This window comes from Pinus tabuliformis, chromosome 9, assembly GCF_031772625.1.
Source record: "Pinus tabuliformis cultivar Carrire ecotype Pingquan chromosome 9, CPIR1, whole genome shotgun sequence".
NCBI lineage: Eukaryota > Viridiplantae > Streptophyta > Pinopsida > Pinales > Pinaceae > Pinus > Pinus tabuliformis.
In genome coordinates this window covers 356,617,995-356,641,940 of record NC_142307.1, presented here as the reverse complement: position 1 = coordinate 356,641,940, position 23,946 = coordinate 356,617,995, and the positions used below count along the sequence as shown (strand labels likewise).

Below are 23,946 nucleotides of genomic sequence, written 5' to 3'. Positions count from 1 at the left end.
GTGGAAAGAATATAACACAACCCAACAATCTCCCACTTGTTGTTTTCTTTCCACAGGGGGCCACAGGAGAGCTTAGTCATTTTTTCAGCCCTGAGATCCCCATTGCTTCTCTACACCAAGAGAACTTCTCAGAGCTCACAGATTTTGTCAATGCATCTGCAGTATTCTTCAAAGTGTCCACCTTTACCAACAACACCTTTCTGTCTTCTATCATATCCCTCACAAAGTGATACTGAACATCAATGTGCTTTGTCTTTGAATGATAAGCAGGGTTCTTTGCCAAGAAAATTGCACTTTGGCTGTCACAGTCTATTTTTATAGCTCCCTGTACTAACCCCATACTTGAACACAATCTCTACAACCAAACTGCCTCCTTGCTTGCATGAGTGGCTGCCATGTGTTCTGCCTCTGTAGTTGATAGTGCCACTACAGATTGTTTCTTACTCATCCAACTGACTGCACCTCCAAATAGGTTAAACACATACCCACTTGTAGATCTTCTCTGATCCAGATCTCCAGCCCAATCTGCATCAACAAAGCCATGAATATCCAACACTCTGTCCAATCCTGGTCTTCCTTGGTAGCACAAACCATAATCACTAGTGCCACGCAAATACCTAAAAACCCGCTTCACTGCTGTCCAGTGCTCTTTCCCAGGTTTTGACATAAACCTGCTCAATACTCCCACTGCATGTGCAATGTCTGGTCTAGTACAAACCATTGCATACATCAGGCTACCCACTGCACTTGCATATGGAATACGGGACATGTCCTCTTCCTCTTCTTGTGTCTTGGGACACTATTCAGCAGATAACCTCACACCTACAGGAATAGGAACCTTCACCGGTTTACTATCCTGCATATTAAACCTCTGGAGTATTATCTCGACATACTTCCTCTGGTTTAACCAGAGCTTCCTCTTTGACTGATCTCTTTTAATTTCCATGCCCAAAATATAGTTTGCAGCACCAAGATCTTTCATGTCGAATTTGGAGGACAATTGGGTCTTCAAATCCTGGATAATTTCTTTGTCATTTCCAACTAGCAACATATCATCCACATACAAGACCAGATAAATAATACGGTCACCAATTAATTTAAAATACACACAATGATCTGATTTGCTTCTGGTGAAGCCAAGTCCCCATATAAATGTATCAAATTTCTGATACCACATCCTTGGTGAATGTTATAACCCATACAGAGACTTCTTTAACTTGCATACTAGTTCTTTCTTACCCTTCACTGCAAAGCCTTCAGGTTGCTTCATGTAGATTTCCTCTTCCAAATCCCCGTGAAGAAATGCTGTCTTCACATCCATCTATTCTACCTCAAAATCAAAAGCAGCAGCAACAGATAAAAGTAATCTAATAGAAGTTACCTTGGCAACAGGAGAAAAAATATCACCAAAATCAATTCCCGGCACCTGGGAATAACCTTTTGCTGCCAACCGAGCTTTGTATTTCTCCACCTTTCCTTCTGCATTTGTCTTCTTCTTGAACACCCATTTGCTGCCAATGGGTTTCCTTCCAGCCGGCAACTCCACCAGATCCCAAGCCTCATTTTTGTGCAAAGATGCCATTTCATCGACCATGGCCTCTTTCCAGAGTTTTCCATCCTCTGAATCCACTGCTTCCTTCACAGTTATGGGATCATTATCAGTAACAGACAAAGCAAAATTTGAACTGAAAGCAGATGGACTATACCTTTCTAGCTGCCTTCTTTCTCGAACTGATCTTCTCACAGCCGGAGTTTGTGGCTCTTCATCTTCTGATTCCTCCTCTGCTGCAGAGTCTGATTCTTCCTCCTTTGGCTCAAACTCTATCTTCTTAGGTTCCTTTGGTTGGACTTCATGTTGAATAACATCTTTTACCTCTCTGAACAACACATCTCGGCTGTGCACAACCTTCCGTGTGACTGGGTTCCAAAGCTTATAACCCTTTAAACCATCCTTATATCCAATAAAGATGCACTTTTCAGATTTACTATCCAACTTGGTTCGTTTCTCCTTTGGAACATGTACATATGCATCACATCCAAATACCCTTAGATGTGAAAGAGAGGGTTTATTACCAGTCCATACTTCTTGTGGAGTCTTATCCTCCAACGCTGATGAAGGTGATCTGTTGATCAGGTAACATGCAGTATCCATCACCTCTGTCCAGAATTCCTGTCCTAACCCGGCACCACTGAGCATGCTTCTTGCCCTTTCCATCAATGTCTTGTTCATTCTTTCTGCGACTCCATTTTGCTGAGATGTATATGGAGTAGTCTTCTGTCGTGCTATACCACACTTCTTACAAAATTCTTCAAATTCCTTGCTGCAAAATTCTCCACCATTATCTATCCTCAGCACCTTTATCTTCTTCTCTGTCTGATTTTCCACCAGAGCCTTAAATTCTTTAAACCCGTCAAAGACTTCAGATTTCTTCTTAAGAAAATATATCCATGTATTCCTTGAGAAGTCATCTATGAATGATACATAGTACATAGACTTACCCAGTGATGGAACCTTCACAGGTCCAAACAGATCACTGTGCACAAGCTCTAATATCTGTTTCGTCCTCTTACCACCAGAGGGGAAACTCACCCGATTCTGCTTCCCATATACACAATTTTCACAGAAATCAAAATCTAGAGAGCCATTATTCATACCTTCTACCATACCTTTACCATGAAGTATTTGAAGGCCCTTCTCTCCAATATGTCCAAGCCTTTGATGCCACAACATGGTCTTCTCTCCAGGGACCACTAGATTCTCTACTCCATTTTCAGGAACCATAGAACTATTGCACCCACCAACAACAGTGCTACCTTGCAGCTTGTACAGAGTTCCAATCCGAACTCCCCACATTAATATCAGTGCTCCTCGAACCATCTTGCAGGTATCTTTCTCGAACACCGTCTTTACACCTGCATCATCCAACTTGCTTACAGAAATCAGATTTCTGGCCAATGCAGGAATATGTAGAACACCCGGAAGTGTTCTAACCCTTCCACCTTGCAACTTCAACTTTACTTTTCCCCGACCAATGATTCTAGCCTTCCTATCATCTCCTAAGAAGACATCACCACCATCGTATTTCTCATACTCGCAGAACCACTCTCTATGGGGAGTGAAGTGAAAGGATGCACCTGAGTCAATCAACCATGCCTCATGATCTACATGTGTACTTGAAGAAGCCGTACACATCCCCACCTTCATCTGAGGTGGTTTTCGCCTCTGCAGAAGGAGCATCATCAGATCCCTTTCCTTTATCAGGAGCTTTAGATTTACAATCCCTTTTGAAGTGCCCTTCCTTTCCGCATTTCCAGCACACCACCTTTGTAGGTTTTCCTGGAGATTTAGATCTCCCTCTAGATTTAGATCTCCCACTCGATGAGTTATTTTTGTTTCTGTTCTGGGACCGTCCTCGTACAGACAAGGCATCACCATTTTGGTTGTCCATATTTTTCCGTCTCATCTCCTCCGTCAGCAAGGTTGAGACTATTTCATCAAACTGCAAAGCGGTTGCATTGCTACCTATTGCAATAACCAGACTATCCCACGAATCTGGTAGAGAACACAACAAACTGATGCACTTATCTTCATCTGAAATTTTAATATCAACAGATAATAACTGACTTACCACAGTATTAAATGCATTCAGATGCTCTGTCACCGAGTCTCCATCTTTTATCCTCAGGTTATACAGCTTTTTCCGCAGGAATAGTTTATTCACCAGAGACTTAGATTGGTACAAAGTCCCTAACTTGACCCACAAAGCCTTTGCCGTAGCTTCCCCTGATACATTCAGCAATACTGAATCTGAGACACACAATCGTATTGTGCTCTTTGCCTTCTGATCCAACTTCTTCCATTCTTCATCGGTCACTCCCGATGGTTTAGTACCTGGATCTACCGCGATCCACTGATCCTTATCCACCAACAGATCCTCCATCTTGAGTTTCCACAATTCAAAATTCTGACCATTGAACTTCTCAATCTCTATCTTTCCACTGCTCGCCATCTTCTTTCACCACCAGAATCGATCTCGCAGATCTCCCACTGAACAGGGTCTACCACAGGCTCGAGCAAAACCCCTCAGCAACAAAGGCGTCCCCTTGAAGCCAAAACAGTTATGATACCAAAGGTAGGTTTTAACCCTGTACAGAAATTACCTGCATACGAATTCTTAAACAAAGAAAATTAACAATGCGAGAGCATAACCCATAAAACACATATGCACAAAGATTTTTCCCTGGATCCCAAAACCGGGACTATAAGCTTGATTTTTCATTATTTTCCTTTCAATGTTACAATACATATTTATACATGCCGAAGCATCCAATACCATGGACCGAAAACCATCGCGTCCAATACCATGGACCGAAAACTATCGCGTCCAAAAAACATGTGCGAAAATCATGCACAAAACCATAGGTGGGTCCGCCCAACCTAACATATGGTCCAAAACCAAAATTTTCCGGGGTGCTGCCCCGGACCCCATAAAGTGGGGTTACGGGTGCCCTTCAAACCCCCTATTAACTACGTGGAAAGAATATAACACAACCCAACAGGATGGCCGACTGAAAAATGAGTCAAGAGACACCGCAGAGAGGCCGACTCAAGCTAACTTCCCTTGAACAAAAGCACGACTCAATGTGACTATGTGGCAGCATATGATGACTCTGTATAAGTTCGCCATGTAGGAGGCACGAACGAACCCTCCATATGATTGGAAGAGATAACCAATCGGGGGAGAACTGACTCAATAACAAGGTTATGGCGTACCTAAGTCAAACTAAATCCCACCCATACGGAGGAGACTTTGTTTTGAGTGCTTTGTTCAAGGGCGACACGACTGACTCTAGCTGCCAACAATAAATGGAAATACGGTCCTGTTCCCGCTCTTTTTTGGAATATTTAATTTTTTTTGTCTTTTTCTGTTAAGCTGGAAAAAGAATAAAAGAATGCTATGGTACAGTGGAAAGAACGAGTGTTGGTGAAACAGATGATCTAGTTCCTGGGAAAGGAGCGTTCCTATGCTGAATGCAGGGAGGTGAAAACTGGTCAGTGACACTCAAAGGTATGTTCCTTCCACGGGTCAAGGTGTGTCAAGCTGCAGAAGTCAAAGGTATGCAAGGTTGATTTTGCAGACGTCATGGTCAAAAGTTGGCTTAAACATGAGTCCAAGTGAAGCCGGCTCTAGGCCAAAAGGTGCAAGTGGTCAACATGCAATGCAGTAGTACAACTCAACACAAAGGAGCCTCTAGGGTATAAGGCCAGAACGAAGCGAAGAAGCTAAGAAGAATGAGTCTTCAACACATAAGTCATGGCGGGACTACAGAGGACTCCCGAGCCTACTCAAATCGGAGCAGCATGGGCAAAAAATGTCAGTGAGGTGCTAACTAGGATGCCCATGTAAAGGATGGCTCTACAATCATGTCATGATTTAAAGAATCGGCGAGTGAAGATGGCTTACGAACCATAACACGATGGGATCGATCCTATGGCAGATGTATCGGCAAATGGAGGCTAGTATGCATAATGCAATGGAAAAATGATGTCCCTAACCTATATGCCAGTGAGACAATGATACCTGCCATGATGGGTCAGCAGTCATGGAACCGTCTCGAAACTGAAAATCATCCAAAATGTCCTGAAAAGCAGACCAATCTCGACATTCCAAGATCCCAAGTTAAAAGTCACATGAGGCCAAACAAAATAAAATTTTGAAAAAATTTTGCATTTTCAAAACTTATAAAAAGCATTTTGGACTCACCATTTTTACCATTTGAGTTTGAGAGCAAAAGATTTGGAGCAAAAGGAGCAAACTTCCCACAGCCAGATTTAACCGTTCAAATTCGTCAAAAACCTCCAGGTAACTCTTATACTTAGCTTGCAATTGATTGTGACTGGTTTTAAGATTTTTGATTGATGTTTCACCGTTGAACTTTTGTCAAAAATTTCCTCGCGGCGTATACGCGAGTTGGTAATATTGAACCCGCGTATACGCGGGCCCTATACGCGACTGTGTGCACAGGGACCCGCGTATACGCCGCGAACCATTTTTAAACAAAAACTAACGGTTTTAAATCGATTTTTTCTTAGGATGCCGGTCACGTGGCGTGAAAGAGAGCACGCAGCGGTAGATAATGAAGTTATGAACAGTCCAGAAGCATTAGATGCCCTACGGGGATGCGGTTTGCTTAAATTTTTCAAATTGCCAAATATGAAAGCGAACACGCGTCTGCTTGAGATGCTCATTGATTATTGGGATGTCGATGAGGAAGCCTTTATGATCGATCAGATGCCGCTCAGGGTAGAAGTGGAGGACATCTATTTTATCACGGGCCTTTCCCGAAGGGGAGAGGTAGTACAGTCCCGGGGCAGGACACGGAGTAGCCTCTCGATAGAGGACTATGTACAGATATACTGCCCGGGACATCCCAAGAAGGTTGGGAGCCAGATTTCCATCACACATGTGGCGAGTTTATCACTTAGGATAATCCTGTTCACCATGGCTCGAGTGAATGGATCATCCTCTCTGCATCAGGCGTCACGGCTAAACATGAGCGTGGCAGTTGACTGTCTCACTACTATGTTCAACTGGTGTACTCCTCTTCAGGCCAACATGAAGAGCCATCTCACTTCTATCAGGAGGGGACAGACCAAGAACTTTGGATATGGGACTATCCTGTGTACTTTCTTTTTCGAGAAGGTTCCCGCACTCCGCCCCAGGGTAGCAGTTTCCATCAGCACCCCACGTGATCCACGCATGGGCCGGTGGGCTGATCTGATGAAACGTTTGGGGGGTGGGGAGGTCCCACGGACTGCCTTCGACGATGACTTCTTCACCTGGTGGGATCAGCAGATCATCGCCGTAGATGACTACCCCTATGCTGGGCTGGATTTCCGAGGAGATCCTGATCTAGCGTTACCACCGAATGCAGCATGGGGCGAGATTGGTAAGATTTTTTTGATTTTATGATTTTTTTTGGATTTTTCAAATATAATGATGCATTTTGAAAAATATTTTTTGATGAGATTCAAATGACTGATATGATGATCATGTTCCAGACATTGGGCCAGTACGACCAGATGGATTCCCGCGGCATGGACGGCGCGGTCGAGGAGCCGAAGAGGCGGCTGCTAATATAGAACGGACTCTAAACAACGTCCAGCGACACTTGGCGAGACTGAGCTGCCAAGTACCGATGGCTGTCATAGAGGATCTTCCTGAGGATATGCAGCGTCATGTGGTTGGCATGCCATGTGACTGGGTTCGCATTTTTCGGTGTGTGGCCAATGCTATAGTTACATACTTAGACGCTCATCCTGAGCCGAGGCATTAGAAATGCCGGACATGATTATGGGCATTTGAGTCCCAATTTTGTATATTTTTGGACACACATATGTACACTCGAGACGCTTTACGATATATATATATATATATATATATATATATATATATATATATATATATATATATATATGCAGTTTGACTTTTTGATGCTTGATTTTATTATGATGAATGATTGATGTGCCAATCTAATGCCTGATTAGCGATAGAATCAGCTAACCAATTATGAGATCTTGGAATGTGCAAATAATTAATATAAGTAAATGATCTTTGCAACAACCTCACCCTTAAATACTGGCGATATAAAGATGGATCACGTACTCGATAAATGTTATTTAATTGAGACACTATCAATTGAGAATCAAGATACACTACCAATGAGTTAATCCCATGAGAGACTGCCTCGGATAATAAATTAATAACAGCAGTATACTTGGCCATATTGTTTGAAGCAGGAACGATGCACATGCCTCTTGATGCCATCAATTGACCAGTTGGATAACAGAGTACCCAAGTTGCGGAAGCAAGATTCCGAGTGTGCCGACTAGCACCATCGGCGAACCCAAAATAGACCAAGTCATCCATCAACACCTGCCACAACAGATCAAAAAGTGCTGATCTCAGAAAACTCTCGATGATATATGTACAAACATACATAAAATACAAAGAAGCCATTGCTGGCCAAAACTAAGCAAAGTACTTCTTTAGGTAGAGCCCATTTCAGGGCTCCACCAGCTTGTTTCCCTCAAAGTCGATTAACTCATACGACCCTTTTTCTAAAACTCGTTTAATAATGAAAGGACCGTACCAAATTGGCTTAAATTTGCCTACCCCCAAGGTGTCTTTATCTTGGTCATAGACCAAGACAAGGTCACCTTCAGCAAAGACTCGAGGACGGACAGACTTATCATACTACGTTTTAACCCTTTTCTTATGAGCCTCATTCATCGTGGCGGCATCTCGACGCTGCTCATCGAGATGTTCCAAGTGAACTAGGCGCTCTTCGAGACTCGAAGTCTCAGGAAGGAGCTCAACAGCTAACTTAAGAGATGGAATTTCACATTCAACCGGAAAGATAGATTCCATCCCATAAACCAACTGAAAAGGTGTAAAACCAGTAGCCATTTTGACGGAGGTTCGGTATGCCCAAAGAGCCGAATACAACATAATGTGCCAATTGGACCGATTTTTATCGATCGTCCGTTGGAGTATCGTCTTAAGAGTTTTATTGACTGCCTCGACCTATCCATTGGCCTAAGGATAATAAGGGGACGAATGTTCCTGGCGAAAACCTAATTTAAGAGCCAATTCAGACATCAATTGATTCTGGAAATGACTGCCATGGTCAGTGACAATCTCTCTCGGGATACCGAATCTTGAGATAACCTGATTGAAAAGAAACAATGCTGCCATGTCACTATCGTTCTTATAAGTAGGCATGGCCTCAGCCCACTTCGTAAAGTAGTCTACAGCCACGATAATGTACCTGTGATTCACCGCTGAAGGCGGATTACAAGTCGTAAAATCAATACCCCACTTAGTGAAGGGACCGATGGTGACAACGGGAAAAAGAGGAGCTGGATGTGTGCGCATCTTCCGAGTAAAAATTTGACAAGGGTGACAGTGTTTGACCACTTCCACACAGTCTTTAAAGAGTGAAGGCCAAAAATAGCGGGCACGTAAGATGCGCTGGGTTGTAGCAAGCCCTGGTAGATGACCACCACAAGCTCCACTGTGGCAGTCATTGAGCACTAACTCTGCTTCCTCTAAGGTTAAATAGCGCCGAAGGATTGAATCAACCCCTCGACAGTATAATGTGTCACCAATGATAACATAGTTTTCAGCCAGGTGACGTAATTTTCGACGTTCATCCTTGGAGAAAGTAGAGGGAAACTTCGAAGTCTGGAGATAGACAATGATATCACCATACCAAGGGTCGAGTGAAGAGATGAGGAATAAATGTTCGTCGGGAAAACTTTCCTTATAAATAGTATCCTCTCCACAAGGTAGCTCAGAAATTAGCTCCGCAAAAACCATGGATTTCTTAGACTTGGCAGACAAGAACTCGAGATCGAATTCTTGCAAAATGACTATCCATCGATTATATTTGCCCCCAATCACTCGCCTACTGAGGGCAAAATTGGAATGGATTGACCACCGCTAAGACAAAATTTTTGCGTAGCAGAATATAATGACGGAGCCGTTGGACAGCATGGACAGCATGGACAGCTGCCAAGGCCAACTTCTCAACCGAAGAATAGCGAAGTTTAGGACCTATTAAGCCTTGACTCAAATAATAAATCACATGCTCGGCGAGAGCATCGTCTTCCTGAACGAGAACCATACCAATGGTTGATTCTGCTGCCGTGAGATATAAAAGGAAGGCTCTACCATAATCCGGTGGACTCAAAAGCGGGGCAGAGACTAATGCTTTTTTCAAAGCATCAAACAACCGCTATGCAAAGTCGTCCCACACAAATGGAACTCCTTTCCGTAGCAAACACATGAACCCTTTAGTGATCTCGGCATAGTTTGCTATAAATCGTCTTAAGAAATTAGCCTTCCCTTGGAGACTTTGAAGTTGTCGAATTGAGGACAGGGGAGGCAATTGAACTATTGCCTCAACCTTGAAGGGATCAACCCGAATCCCTTCATTGGACACGATGAACCCTAACAACTGACCGGACGTAACCGCGAAAACGCACTTGTTGGGATTCAACCGGATTTTATAAAAACGACATCGTTCAAAAACCAATCGAAGATGACTAGGATGATCAGTTCTCTTTCGAGAACGAGCAGCGAGATCATCCAAGTATGCCTTGATGACATGTTTGATGTCGTGGAAAGCATATGACATGGCCCGCTGAAAAGTGGCTCCAGCATTTTTAAGACCAAAAGGCATCTTTCTATATGCAAAGGTAACCCAGGGACATATAAAGGCTGTCTTATGTTGATCTTCAAGACGGATAGAAATTTGATTATAACCCGAAAAACCATCCATGAAGGAAAAAATTTCATTACCTGCACACTCGTCAATAATTTGATCAATGAATGGCGTGGGGTAATTATCTTTCGGACAAGCCTTGTTTAGGTCCCTAAAATCGATGCATACTCGGATTGTTCCTTGCTTTTTATCCACAAGGACTGGATTAGAAACCCAATCAGTAAGAGGAACAGGGTATATAAAACCCGCCCTTAGCAGCTTCTCAACCTCAGCTTTGATAGTTGCTGCTTTCCTAGGGTTAACCGGCCGAAGCCTTTGACGAACTGGTTTCGCGTTTTCATACGTCTTGATCTCATGTTGAACTATAGAAGGATCAATGCCAGGCATTTCTTCATAAGACCAAGCAAATACATCACGAAATTCCTTAAATAGGTCGGTGTAAATTTGAATTTCTTCAGGGGAACACTCAATTCCGATGAAGATATTCTCGATGACATTAGGGTCCCTAGAGATGTTTATAGGTATCGTTTTTGAAATTACCGACATATTACCTTCGGCACGAATGTGTGCTGGAGCCAAAGGGTTTGACACCGTACAAACATCACTAGTGAGGAGCTCGGAGAATCTAGATTCTACTTCCTGCAATGGAGGAAGAAAGTATGAACGATGGTGTAAGTCTTCCCAAGGTCGATCTATACCCATCATTACTTCGAGGATTGCTTCTTCAGAAGGTAAAACTGAATCTAAGCAGTCCAAGGCAGAGGTAGAATCAAGGCTCCAAGCCGGGGCCACATGCCCATCTAACTCCTCTTCGAAAAAAGGAGTAGAGTGGTTGTCTGCAAAGTCTACGATAGACTGATATCTAAGCTCAGCTGCAGATATAGGGAATGCCATTCCATTTACTTCTCCTTCAACTAATGTGGTTGTAGGTGAAGGCAAGGTCCAAGGGTCTGAAAAATAACGAGTTCGAAAGAACTCTTCTCGAGGAGACTCCTTAGATGATGAAATAGCATTGATTTTAGCGAAAGGAGAGGGAAAATCAAATGTACCCATCAATGAGGAATACATCCCTACTCCTAAATTCTCAGTCGGCGGGCGAGGGTTATCCACTAAAGGGACAATAGAGTCAGAGTTTGCTTGAGGATCGACTGGACAATAGTCCAATTGATCAACCTTAACGATTTTCCCCTCATGAGGAAAGCAAATGACACGAAATAGAGTCGAAACAACGACGTCCATTTCATATACCCAGTTCCTTCCTAATAGGAGATTATAGTCTAGGTTAGCATCTATGACTTCTACTTCGATATTGACGACCTTCCCCCCAACACATATAGGAAAGGCCGGGATAATCCCATGCGGCTTATGAGAATGACCATCAAATGCAGTCAAGACAGTGGGTGAAGGAACAACCGAAGGCGATCCAATAGCCTTCCAGCATGACATCGACATGACGCATGTGGAAGCTCCTTCATCTATAACGGTGTGAAAAATATTGATTTTTCGGTATGTAGACTTTATTTGGAAAGCCATATGATGAGGGAGTCGCTTTTTGACATTTAACATGTCAAAAGTGAGCACTAAAGAGTTAGCTGGATCGACTGCTCCAATCGCGGAGAGTAAAGCACTTCTCTGAGCCGGACACGACTGGAGAACCTCTAAAGCGGACATGGCACATGGACTCTGAGCCAAATCCTCCACAATGGAGTAATTCTGGGCGTCCCTATTATTAGGATTAATAGTCACACGTTTAGCGGAACCTTTCTGTATCCATGGTATAGTCTCGATAGGGGGTCGCTCAATATGAAGGTCTGTACTTCTGGGAACAGTCTTGTCCTTGGAAGTTTCGGCTTCACCATAATCATGTGACCGAGTAGCCACATGGACGTTAGAACCCATCATGAAAACATTTGACGATTTTTCCCCTTCCTGGTTGCCCCCTGCGGAGGTTCCAGGGTTTGAACTCGCGCCAGCAAGAAGTTGCTGCCCTTGGGGAAACGGGTTGGTTAACACAGCTTGAGAACTAGAAGTCCCTTGCTATCCTAACAAGCACTGAGCGTCTTCAATCTTAGGGCAGAGATGAGTTAGATGGTCTCCACTGTACAACTTGCATGGAAACTTGACTTTCTTTCTCGACTCATTTCTACCCCCACCAGCGTTGTTGCCGGATTTATTTGCATTAGGCTTCCCATCCTGGTTCTTTTTCTTACCTCATCCTTTCTTTTTCCCATTGGAATTTTGATTTCCTTTGGGGTTATCAGATTGGACGGCATTAATTGAAGAAGTTTGGGAAGCGGGGGGATTAGACGATGTGACTTGGTTGTTAGAAGCAGTTTGTAAGGACAACTGCTGCAATTGATTTAACAAGTTCACTGTAGTTGTGTCTACTGACCCAACGATACCATCCGCGTGCGGACCTAGATTCGACTTAGCTACGTCAACCTTAGATCCAGGAGCATCTGGTAAGTACTTTTGTAGGATCCCAGACTGAGAGTAGATCAATTCTAATTGCTGGGCCCTAAAAATGGCTTGCTCCTCAGAATAGACCCCAGACATGGAGACATCCTTGGAGATCTCGGGTTGTAAAGACTTCAAAAACCACTCGAGACGGTACTCCGGAGGGATTTCGGCTTTAATGAGCCTCTTTCTCCGTCTCCATTCCTGAATATGGTCAGAAATGTGGGTTGCTTTATCCTGACAAAAGGTGGCCAGAAGTTCAGTTCCGGCATCATAGCGGATAGGCAACTGGAAATGATTTAAGAAAATATTAGCTAAGTCAGCGAAAGATGTAAAGCTGCCCCCTGGCAATTCTATATACCATTTGGCCGCATTACCAGTCAAGGTGCGCTGAAAGAGTCTCAACCTAATTGAGTCATCGATAAGGCAGTTAGATGAGCACCACAAATGGAATGTGGTTACATGGTCGCCTGGGTCTTCACCACTCTTCCCTTCGAATTTTGGAATGTCCGAAGGGAGTTTGGTTGGGACCGGAGGCCAGGCCGGATTGTACTTGATTGGGTCATTTGTTAACTTAGTGAGATCTGGCAAGTTCAACGTTGCCAGAAACAGAAGCCTAGGAGGAACTTGGGGATTCCACCTAGACTGGGCAGAACTCCCAAAGTTTTGAAAAGATTGTCCTGGAATTTGGGAGGCACCAGGCTGCCCGAAGTAACTAGTAGAACCAGCTGAACCAAAAGGCAAGCCTTGTGATCCAGCAAAATTCAGAGTTTGACCAACTCCGGCCGTATAGCCTCCATAACCAGCAAAGTTTCCTCCTAAAGGATGGTAAGGAGTTGATAACCCCTGATACGGATTCCAAGCCGAAGCTAGGGGAGGAATACTTTGAAACGAACTAACCGTGGAGTACGGCCTATTCCCTTGTTGGCCGATAAACGGATTCCCAGTTCCCGCGCTACTAACCCCAGGGTTAGTCCAACCTTGGAAAGGATTACTGCTTTGTCCTATAGAAGAAAAAGGCATGGATCCTACCGTCGGGTTGGAATGTGGTATATGACCACTTCCAAAAGGAAAACCCTGGAATGAAGCCGATCCGCCCATCATGGACGTAGCGGCACTAAACGGGACCGATGGAATACCCTGTGAGTGGGTGCCAAATGGGAAGAATCCAGTACCAAAATCATTGGTTTGGGCATTTCCACTCATGGACGGAATGGAGGTAGACCCAACTAAAGATGTGCTAGCAAAAGATCCGAACAAGGAAGCAGAGGAGATGGAAATCGTTCCTCCCCCTTGCACCGATGTTGGAGTTTGCATAGTCGTAGCACTTGTAGAAGCCATGCTTCTAGTAGTGGTCATCAATGGTAAGCGCGTAGCGTAACCTGGACTTGACGGTCTATGCGTCGGAGTCCCAACGTATTGTAATACGTTTGGATGACTAGATGGCAGTGGAGAATTCGGAGCTGCTAACGACTCTGAGAGTTCTTCTACCTCTATGTTATTCTCCGCTTGAAAGAGAACTCGAGAAAGGACTGGAGTGTCCCTCTCTTGTTTAGAATTGCTAGGCCTTGCTTGGCCGCTAATGCCCTCGAGAGGAGGATCAATCCCCGATGCGTCAACCAGCGTGGGACGAAACCCACCGGTAGTATTGCCTCTGTGCGTTCTAGGAGAAGGCTCTAAACTTGGTGGCGAAAGACCACGAAGTCTTCGAGACCGTCTAGGAGATCGGTCAACCACTTTGAATTTTTTGTTATGATCTAACTAAAGACTCAAAAAATTGAAAGCTAGGCCAACTAAGAGCACAAAGCACACATTATAAAGTCCCTAAAGATACAACCAGTCAAACAACTTCCAAGTATTTCCGCATCGGGTGATTAAGGCCGGACGCCAAAATACGAGAAAGTGAATTAAGGGGCCTTCCGAAGATAGTCTGGGATGATGAGGGCCCAGTCCTATTAGCAAAGGTATCAGAGGAAGTTACGTTGACCTCCTAACAATAGCCTGCGCCGGTGCAAGCCCCCAAGCTTTGCAAGGGTGCCCTCCAGTAGTACTGTCGAGAGTGATACAACGTCAACCTCAGGTGCCACGGGATTCCCCTCCACAGCCACCTGTGTAATTCCCTAGGAGTAGCAACTATGGATACCAACTCGTCACAGAAGCCAGGCGGAACAGTCGTGAGGTAAGTTCGGACAAGTAGGAGAGGGGGTGTCTCTCTTCCCTATCTTCACAGACCCTCGTGCTTAACTCCCAGATCCGGAGCTTTCCTGGTCTTCCTAACACTATTGGATTTTCTCTCGTTATTCAAACTCCTACGTTTGACGTTTATATGGCCTTGGAGAGTTAACTCTCCACTCGCCTAATCCAAGGCCCTAAAATCCTAATCTTGTTGGTGTAACTGACTAAAACAAAAAGTTCTGGTGAATTTTAGTTAGCGCTTGATTTTAAATTAGGCTGTTCTTTAAGTCACAAGGTAATGGAAGTGAAACTAGTGGTGTTTTTGACGCAAAAGAAATTAATAAAAACTTAACTACATGCACATGCACTTTTTTGTTTTTCGATGAAGAGCAATTTCTATAGGGTTCAGAGGTACTTCTAATAAAACAATTTTTTCTTTTCTTTTCGTTAATTCACACTTCACACTCACAAAAGCTAACAAAGCTATGTATGCCTAAAAGGGGATGCAAATCTATCCTAATGCAACAAATATATGCGGATGCAAGATTTAAAACTACTCTAAAAACCAAAAATGAAAGTTGCTTGCTTATCAAACTTTATCTTGCCACTTACAATGTCTAGATGGAATATGAGATGCTACCATTCATTTCGTCTAAACACTAAAAACAAGTTCTAAGACAAACATAAAGCACTTTCACTCACTAAAAGGAAACCAAATGAAAAGCAAGTTCAAGAAAGAAAAACTAAGATTTTCAAAAGATTTTCTTCAAAAGTAACAAGCAAAAAAAAGTCTTTTCAAAAAATGCTCTCAACAACATTGAAACTTGTGATTGAAGAATAGGCAATTAAACACTTTTGCGAATCGACACCACTCAATGGATGAAAACCCAACAAAAATAAATGTGTTTAAAATCGCTCTTAACAATCAAAAGCAGCAATGAAAGCTTTGGCAATGAAAACCAAAAAGATCAAAAAGACAAATTCCAAGAAAGTGTGAATCAACAACTTTCATGAAACAAAGAAGTGGATGGTCACAAAAAGCGATTTTTTCAAGCAAACAAAAAGTCACCAAAAGCGAGATTAACACAAAGATTGTGATCAATCTCCCTACTCTGATGAATCAGAGCAGCCAAGATTCCTAGCAAGAAATCTTGCGTGCTTTAGCAAAAATGATGACGCTTGCAATCAACAAAAAACAAGACCAATACTCCTTATAATCAGAGAGAATTCAGAACAAGATGCTCGCTGTAAAACAAATAACTGATACTGGACAGTGACTGTTTCAGACCAAATCAAACCACCAGACAAACCTCCAGAGACAAAAAGATTTATAAATCTTGAAAATTGCAATATATACGTGACTGTACTGATGTACAGATTGCATGTATATGCGACTGTATCTGAGGAAACCTACGTATACGCGGGTTTACTCAAAGAAACAAGCGTATATACGCTTCTGTAACTAAGAAAAACAGCGTATATGAAAAGCTTCAAGAAAAAAAAAAAAAAAAAAAACAAACTGAAGAAACTGGCAAGGCTTAAAGTTCAAGAACAGACCAGACAGTAACAGCAAGCAGACAAGGCAGCTGAGCCCTGATTGGCTTGAAAAACACCCAAACTAGGAACAACAAGAGTGTTGTCCCCAGTGGAGTCGCCAATTCTGATAGAGGGAAATGTTCCCCTAGGGCTTTTTGGGTTGAAACCCTAGCAAACTGAAAGTTATCTATTCAAAGAAACATGCATTCACACAACCATTATGCTATTATAAGCAAATTCTATGATAAGGGTACGTACCTTTGGTCCTACGTCTGAGAAGGCCCTTAGGGTCCAAACCCTTCTTGGAGTTCCCTTCTTCTCTTTTGTCCTGCAAAACAATCAATTCAAAGAACATAGTAGTACATGGAAAAAAACTTATAAAGAAACCATCTTCATGTTATAAAGAAAGGCAGTTAGTTATGAAATCCAAACAACCATTTACATATGAATTCTAAACATGAATATCATTAACATAAAGAAGATTCATTTCGGGAACCAAGACATGTGTTTCTTTTATTATAGACAAATAAAGTACATAAAAAGGAATATTTTCACTTGAGTCACCTTTAGCAGGCTCCAAGCAAAGCTTCCTTCCAGATCCGTTCCAGCCTCAAGCCTCTAACAAACTCCTTCCATGACTCTCTCCATGATGTCATAAATGGTCGATGAACATCAACACACAAGGAAACAAAGGTTTCCTGTGCAAAATAGGGGAAGTGTAGAAGGCACAAGGGACTTCAGACTTGGTCAAGGGAAAAACCTCAGCATAATAACCTTTTTCTCTCTTCTCTCCTCCTTTAGGCCTTCCCTTTGAGGTCTTTTTATACCACTCCCAAAGTAGTTTTTTAGTTAGGAGTTGGTTGGGAACAGTTGGGCCACGGGCACTAACAGGTGATCAGCAGGTAAAACCCGTGATCTCCGCCCGAAAATAAGGAGTTTTATATTTTTTTAAGTGTTTTAATACATACACGCGGGTTGGATATACATAGACCCACGTATACACGCGTTTAACTCAAGGCAATGTCGCGTATAAGGGATAAAACACTGTTTTTTAAATTTTAGGACCAGGTCTGGAAGGAGGGGTTGCCCTAGGCCATGAGTACAGCATCATAAACCATAAGAGTGAGATTTGGAGCTATAACATATACATGACATTTATAACAAATACCAAAGATCTAAACAAGACCATGATACATCATATATGATCTGCACCATAAGCATCTGTCAGCAACATCCAAAACAACAACCTGTATATGTCCATCATCAGTTTGCAAGATAAGACAATGTACCTTTAATATCATCAACCTGTGACAAAGTATGCCACATATAGATATCAACTCATCCTCTTGATCTTATCAATATCAACTTGCTCTGTTTCCTTAGTAGAAAAATCCTTAACATAGCCTTCCATGAATCAACTAAGCATATGTCATATCTCCAAGCAGTAATACAAAACCATTCACATCATATCATATGTATGTGAAACTACCATAGTCATCATCTATGACCATAACATCATCATCGTAGCAAGAACTGCATGATCTTTCCACAAGAACCCTCAATATATCAACCATGAATCTCCATTAGGGATTTTTCCAAATCCCACTTTTGATAAGCATCAACCATGATAATCAACATATGTGAGAATCAAACCTATCATCATAAAGTAAGAAGTCATCATCATTATGTGACTAAGTAAGCCATGTCTCCGAATATCCATGTCTTCAAATAGCTATGTCTTCATGAAACCTGCAATAACACCATTCTCTTGGCCAACCAACAATATTTACCAATATGCAACTTAAGTAATCATCCATGTATCCAACATAATGTGTATCTAGCTTCTCATCAATGAGAAAATCAAATCATGATCTCACAGTTAAAATTTCTTGATATCATCAAGATTAATAATCCTTAACCAATATACCATGTGAGATCCAAGAACTATAGGAATCCTCATCCATAACTGCACCATATGAAATTTATGCATCTTTGAAGGCATGATGACAACAACATACTTTTACATCATCAAATAATGAATATGTGTACTCAAGCTTTGTTCTTCTCCTTGAACTTATGAATATCACCATGTAAGCAACATAACTATATGCATAATCAAAAGTGTCATCCACAAATCTGATTTGAATAACAACTATGTGGCTTAAGCAATATAAGTATCATCTGAGATTTCATCATAGGCAACCCATGATCGCAACATAGCATGATGTACCATTTAAACATTTCAATCAACATAAGCATCCTCATCATTGATAAGAATCATTATGTACCAAAGACTTGTAAACATAATGCCAACAATGCATTATTAGAAGCATAGCATATTCTCCCCCTGAACCTGTGCCAACTGTTCACTGTCAGATATGATCATTGTAAATATCAGTAAGAATCATCAAGGTATCATCATCAACTAGTTATACATCAAGTCATAAACAACTTATGAGGGTCAAAATCACTTCTAAATAACATCCAAAGGCTGTTGTCATCAAACATCAAACTGGAAAAGACAATTGATAATTGTCTGAACCATATCAAACCCTTTTTCTGAGTCTATCCCACTAGCTCTTCATCAAAACAACATATACGATACTGTGAGGTTTCAAACTAGCATATATATGATACTTGTCTTCATGATATATGCGTATGAGAATTAAAACACTGAAATTTCATACTTTCAGTTCCTCCTGAGTCTGTTCTGACTGTACCTGGTCCTAGAAATTTTGCTGAAGCATTAGTTCCAAGAATATCATTATCATGATGGTTCTTTATCAGAAAATCCATTTTTCTTTTGTCTTCAGTCTTGTGATGAGCACATCCACTATCATCTTTGTCCTCGAATGAGCAGAGAGCAAGATCACACCTTATCTGATCTTCCTTTTCTTGATTCTTGATGGATTCATCTTTTTCAGATTTTCTGATATAAATCTACTTATTTGATTCCTTACCATATTGTCTACGACAATCCATAGACTTGTCCCTCCATTATTTTGTTATATTCCCAAACTTGTTACAAGCATTACATCTTATATGTTTCATATTTCTTCTATAGCAATCAATGGCTTTGTGACCAAACATTTTGCAAGAAAAACAACATCCCTTAAAGTACCTGGAAGTTGATGATATTTCTGTGAGATTGTTATTAGCTTGAATCATTCTACTTCTATATTTGGCTACAACATGTCCAAAATTATGACATATAAAACATTCAACATTATTCATCAGAGGAAAGAATTGATTAACACTTCCATAGTTATCAGTAAATGATTTTCTTTGAAGACTTTCTTTCCTTGGTTGTTGATGGGATTGACCTCTTATCTCCTTGTTGAGCATTTCAGTTTTTTCATTAGAGTTCCTTGCTTCAATTTGTGAGCTAGATTCACCTTTAATAGTTTCATGAAAACCAAGACCAGATTTGATGGCAGGAGACCTTTGACTACTAATAATATTATCCAAAATCTTTGTACTATCTTGAAATCGTAAAAGTTTATCCTTTTCTTCTAATTTACCTTTTAGGATATTTACCTCAACCTGATATTTCTCTTCCTTTTCTAGATACTGATTCTTCATGATTTATTAAATTTTCTTCCTTCTTCCACTTGTTGTTTTAATTTGAGAATCTCATTTTCTTTTTCTTCATCTGCGTGAGGTAGTTTTTCAATTTTCTTATCTGAATTTTCAAGATCTTCTTTTAGAGAGACGACCTCAGCTTCAAGACTTTCATAGTAATTGGATCTATCTTTAAGTTTCTTGATTGTTGTATCCTTTTCATTTACTTCATTTCTCAATGATGTCACTTCATCCTGCAACCTTTGACATTGATCTTCCTTTTCCTTGTACTGCTTCCTTACTTTGTTTCCTTCCTCCAACTGAGCTTTTAACCTGGTAACTTCTTCTTTGAAGGTACACTCCCTTTTGTCAAATAGATCTTGTTGATCTCTAATTTTGTATGTGAGTCTTTTAAATTCTATCTCTATTAGATTTCTTTCACTTTCACCCATAAGAGCAAATTCAGTTGTTCCACTATCACTTTCATTATCTTCAATATTGCATGAACAGAGAAATGTATCACCAAAAAACCAAAAATTAGTACCTAATACTTCTTTTTCTTGTTTATCTTCAATATGCAGTGATTCTGAATATGAATGTTTGCTTCCACCTAATAGCCAATTGTCTCTCCTACTCTCACTGTTCCTTTGAGATGTCTTCTTCTTCTGAGGTGCTTTATTCTTTTACTTCTTTCCCATTGTCTCGACAGATCTCCTTCAAGTGATCAAGCTTCTGCCAAAGGACCTGCTCTGATACCAATTGTTGGGAAAAATATTGAAAGGGGGGGGGGTGAATCAGTATTTACAAATCAATAACTTTTTACCTTTCATTTTTAGATTTCTATACGTGACTTTACTGAATGGAACCTGCATGTGTACACAATTGTTCTTAAGACTATAAGCGTATATCCAATGAACTTACAATTCAGTTAATCCATCATATGTTTGTCTTCAAATTTTGCATTAGTACTTTATTAACCATTAGATAAACATTAACCATGTGTTGTAATAAATAAACCATCACACATAAACAACACACATGAACACCAAGATTTAAGGTGAAAACCCAATGCAGAAGAAAACCACTTGCTGCTGTTGTCTCTGTCTTCTTTAATATAAAAAAGTTCTTTACAATCTTGTATTGGTGCAAAATCATACCAGTACGCAAGCACCCACCTGTAGAAGGCTACAACCTTCTCATGTTCTCCAGCTTCTATTGGAAGGGAGCTATAACCCCCTAGCTCTTGTACTAGCTGATATGTTTACTAGTATGTAGGCACTGACCTACAGAAGACTACTACCTTCGCTTGTTCTCCAACTACTACTGGAAGGGAGCTCCAACCCCCTAGCTCCTGTGCTGGCTAATATGTTTACGAGTAGATAAGCGTTGGCCTACAAAAGGCTACCACCTTCACTCTTCCTCCAGGGATCACGTTTCATAAATTTTCAAACTGGATACTCCTGGTACACATCAACACAATATGTAGGCCACATTTCATCAAATTTTCATACTGGACCCATCAGTAACATTGAAGCTCAAAATCAATCACCACTGCAATACAACCATCAAATACATCTGCATCAATCAATCACTGAAACCCAATCATCAATCTCTGAATCAACCACAATTGAATCAATCAATCACTGAAACCTCTAACATAACTAAATCACCCAATCATCAATTTTTGAATCAACCACAACTGAATCAATCAATCACTGAAAACTCAATCAACCGACACTTAATCAAAATTCAACCAATCAACTGGAACAGATAGATCACTGTAACCAGTACATAGATTTGAACCCAAAACACTACATCAACAACCAGAACCAACTGCAACCTCAAAAATCATATTTTAGAATGCATACGCTACTTCAATGAAGCCAACCTGCATGTATACACTGTAATCCAACCTACGAATACCTCTAAATATACTAAACCATAAAACTTCTGAATGCCATATAGAATGAATCCTCATAGATTCAAAGGGCACATGTATCATTGCTACCCTTGTACCCTGGTTATGCTATGAAAGCACTTTCTCCATATCTTCTTCACCATAAATTTTTCGAGGACAAAAAAATGCAAGAGAGAAGGTTTTATTTCCGTCTTTATGGTTCTCATTGACTTAATATTTCACTCTTGTCAAAGTATCAATAACTTGAAACTTGGCTTGAATACTTGAACCATTTAAAAAACAAATTTATAAGTAAATAGAACTTGAATCCTTAGTTGGGAATATCCTTGTGGATTGATCATCCATAACATGACTGCTTCCCCAATCTTAGGAGCGATTTTTGTAGTTGGTTTTTTAGTGCCTAAACTAGTAACATTACTCATTTTCTCTTTAAATAATTGATCGCAAGCTTCACAAATTTGCCCCTTGTTGTTAGTATCATTGGAGCTAATTGTATTTCTTCCTTGAGAATTGTTTCCTGCCAGGTTAGATAGTGAGGAATCCATAGACTCTTTACTTTGCACTAATGTACATGCAGGATTGGTAATATATATATATATATATATATATATATATATATATATATATATATATATATATATATTTATTTATCACCAAATTCCAAGTTTCTAGGATTTTCAACCAATGAAGTTGATGAGTTTAGTGGCTGATGCGTATATAATGCTAGTGGAAGCCCTATCCTCTTGTCCATCATCTCTAGAGAAAATCATATTTTTTGCTGCTTCTTCAGTTCCCCAATAGGATTCAACCATTTTTTGGCTTATTGATGATTGTTGAATATGAATTTCAGCATGAGGATATGGTTCAAGTGTATTTAGATTACCTTCATGCTAGGATGAGGCCAAATTTGATAAAACTTACCCAAAATCAAGATTTTCCTTTTCTTTCTCAATTATTGCTTTCATTAGTACTGATATAACCTTCATACTACCATAATAGGCTTCCATCATATCCATTAGCTCACAAAGATGGAGCAGATTCATGTGGGAAGAAAGCTAAAAAATGAACAACATATATACTTCCTTCTAGAAGATGTAGGACAACACAATATTCCTACAACAACTTCACCACCTCTGAATCTTGGAGTGTGGACTACTCAAGATGAAAAAAATACTCACAGGGATCTCCAATATATACTAGCAAAAGTTTCCTCCAAGTCTTGGCTACAACTATTTCCTGGGACAAAGATCCCTTAAATGCTATTGATGATAATGAAAACTTCATTTTCCCAATCTTATGGAACACTAAAGTCTGGTATCTCAAATTGCACATACACATTAGTGAATCTTGCATGGCTTCTTAGCAGGAAGTTCTCTCTTTTCTTTTGGGTATGTAATGAATGTCATGTTCTTTTGCTTCAAATACCCTTTTAGCTCACAACCATCATCCTTCCTTTATCCTTTTCTCATGCCACTGGGCATCCTTGGCGCTTGATCGTGGTTCCCTTTCTTATTTGATGTTGCAATCTCAAAGTTGCTATTTACACTTGCACACTCATATACAAATAATTTTTGATAATACAATAAGGCTAGATTAACATAACTTCATCATCCATACCTACAAGATAGGTAAAAACCGTAATGAATATCAGTGGAGGCAGATCAAGAGAAGTTAATCCATGTGAAACCAAAACCAGAGCAAGGCTAAATATTTTGTAAATTTGCTTGATTATGAGTTTTAGACCATAATGAATTTATGTAAGATGAGGGCAAGGACGAGGAGTAGCATGCATATCTTAATAAAATCATGATAGACCCTAGCCTTTGGGGATAGCTAGGAAAGTGATACAACAAGAAATATCCTTTAAAATCTTGAAAAGATAAAGGGGGGGCCAAAATTTAGGCGTAAAAGCTAGAATTTTGGGTGTTGTTTTAGATGCTACAATAGTTTCCCTACCCATGCACAATACAAGCTAGTGGGTTACCACTAATGCGAAGGCTAAAACCATT

At 40.7% G+C, this 23,946-nt stretch overlaps 1 pseudogene; it reads right to left on the bottom strand.

Annotated features, from left to right (window-relative positions):
- Positions 1-23,221, bottom strand: part of LOC149148670 (plant UBX domain-containing protein 11-like) — a 31,143-nt pseudogene extending 7,922 nt beyond the window's left edge.
- Between the last annotated feature and the right edge of the window lie 725 nt (positions 23,222-23,946).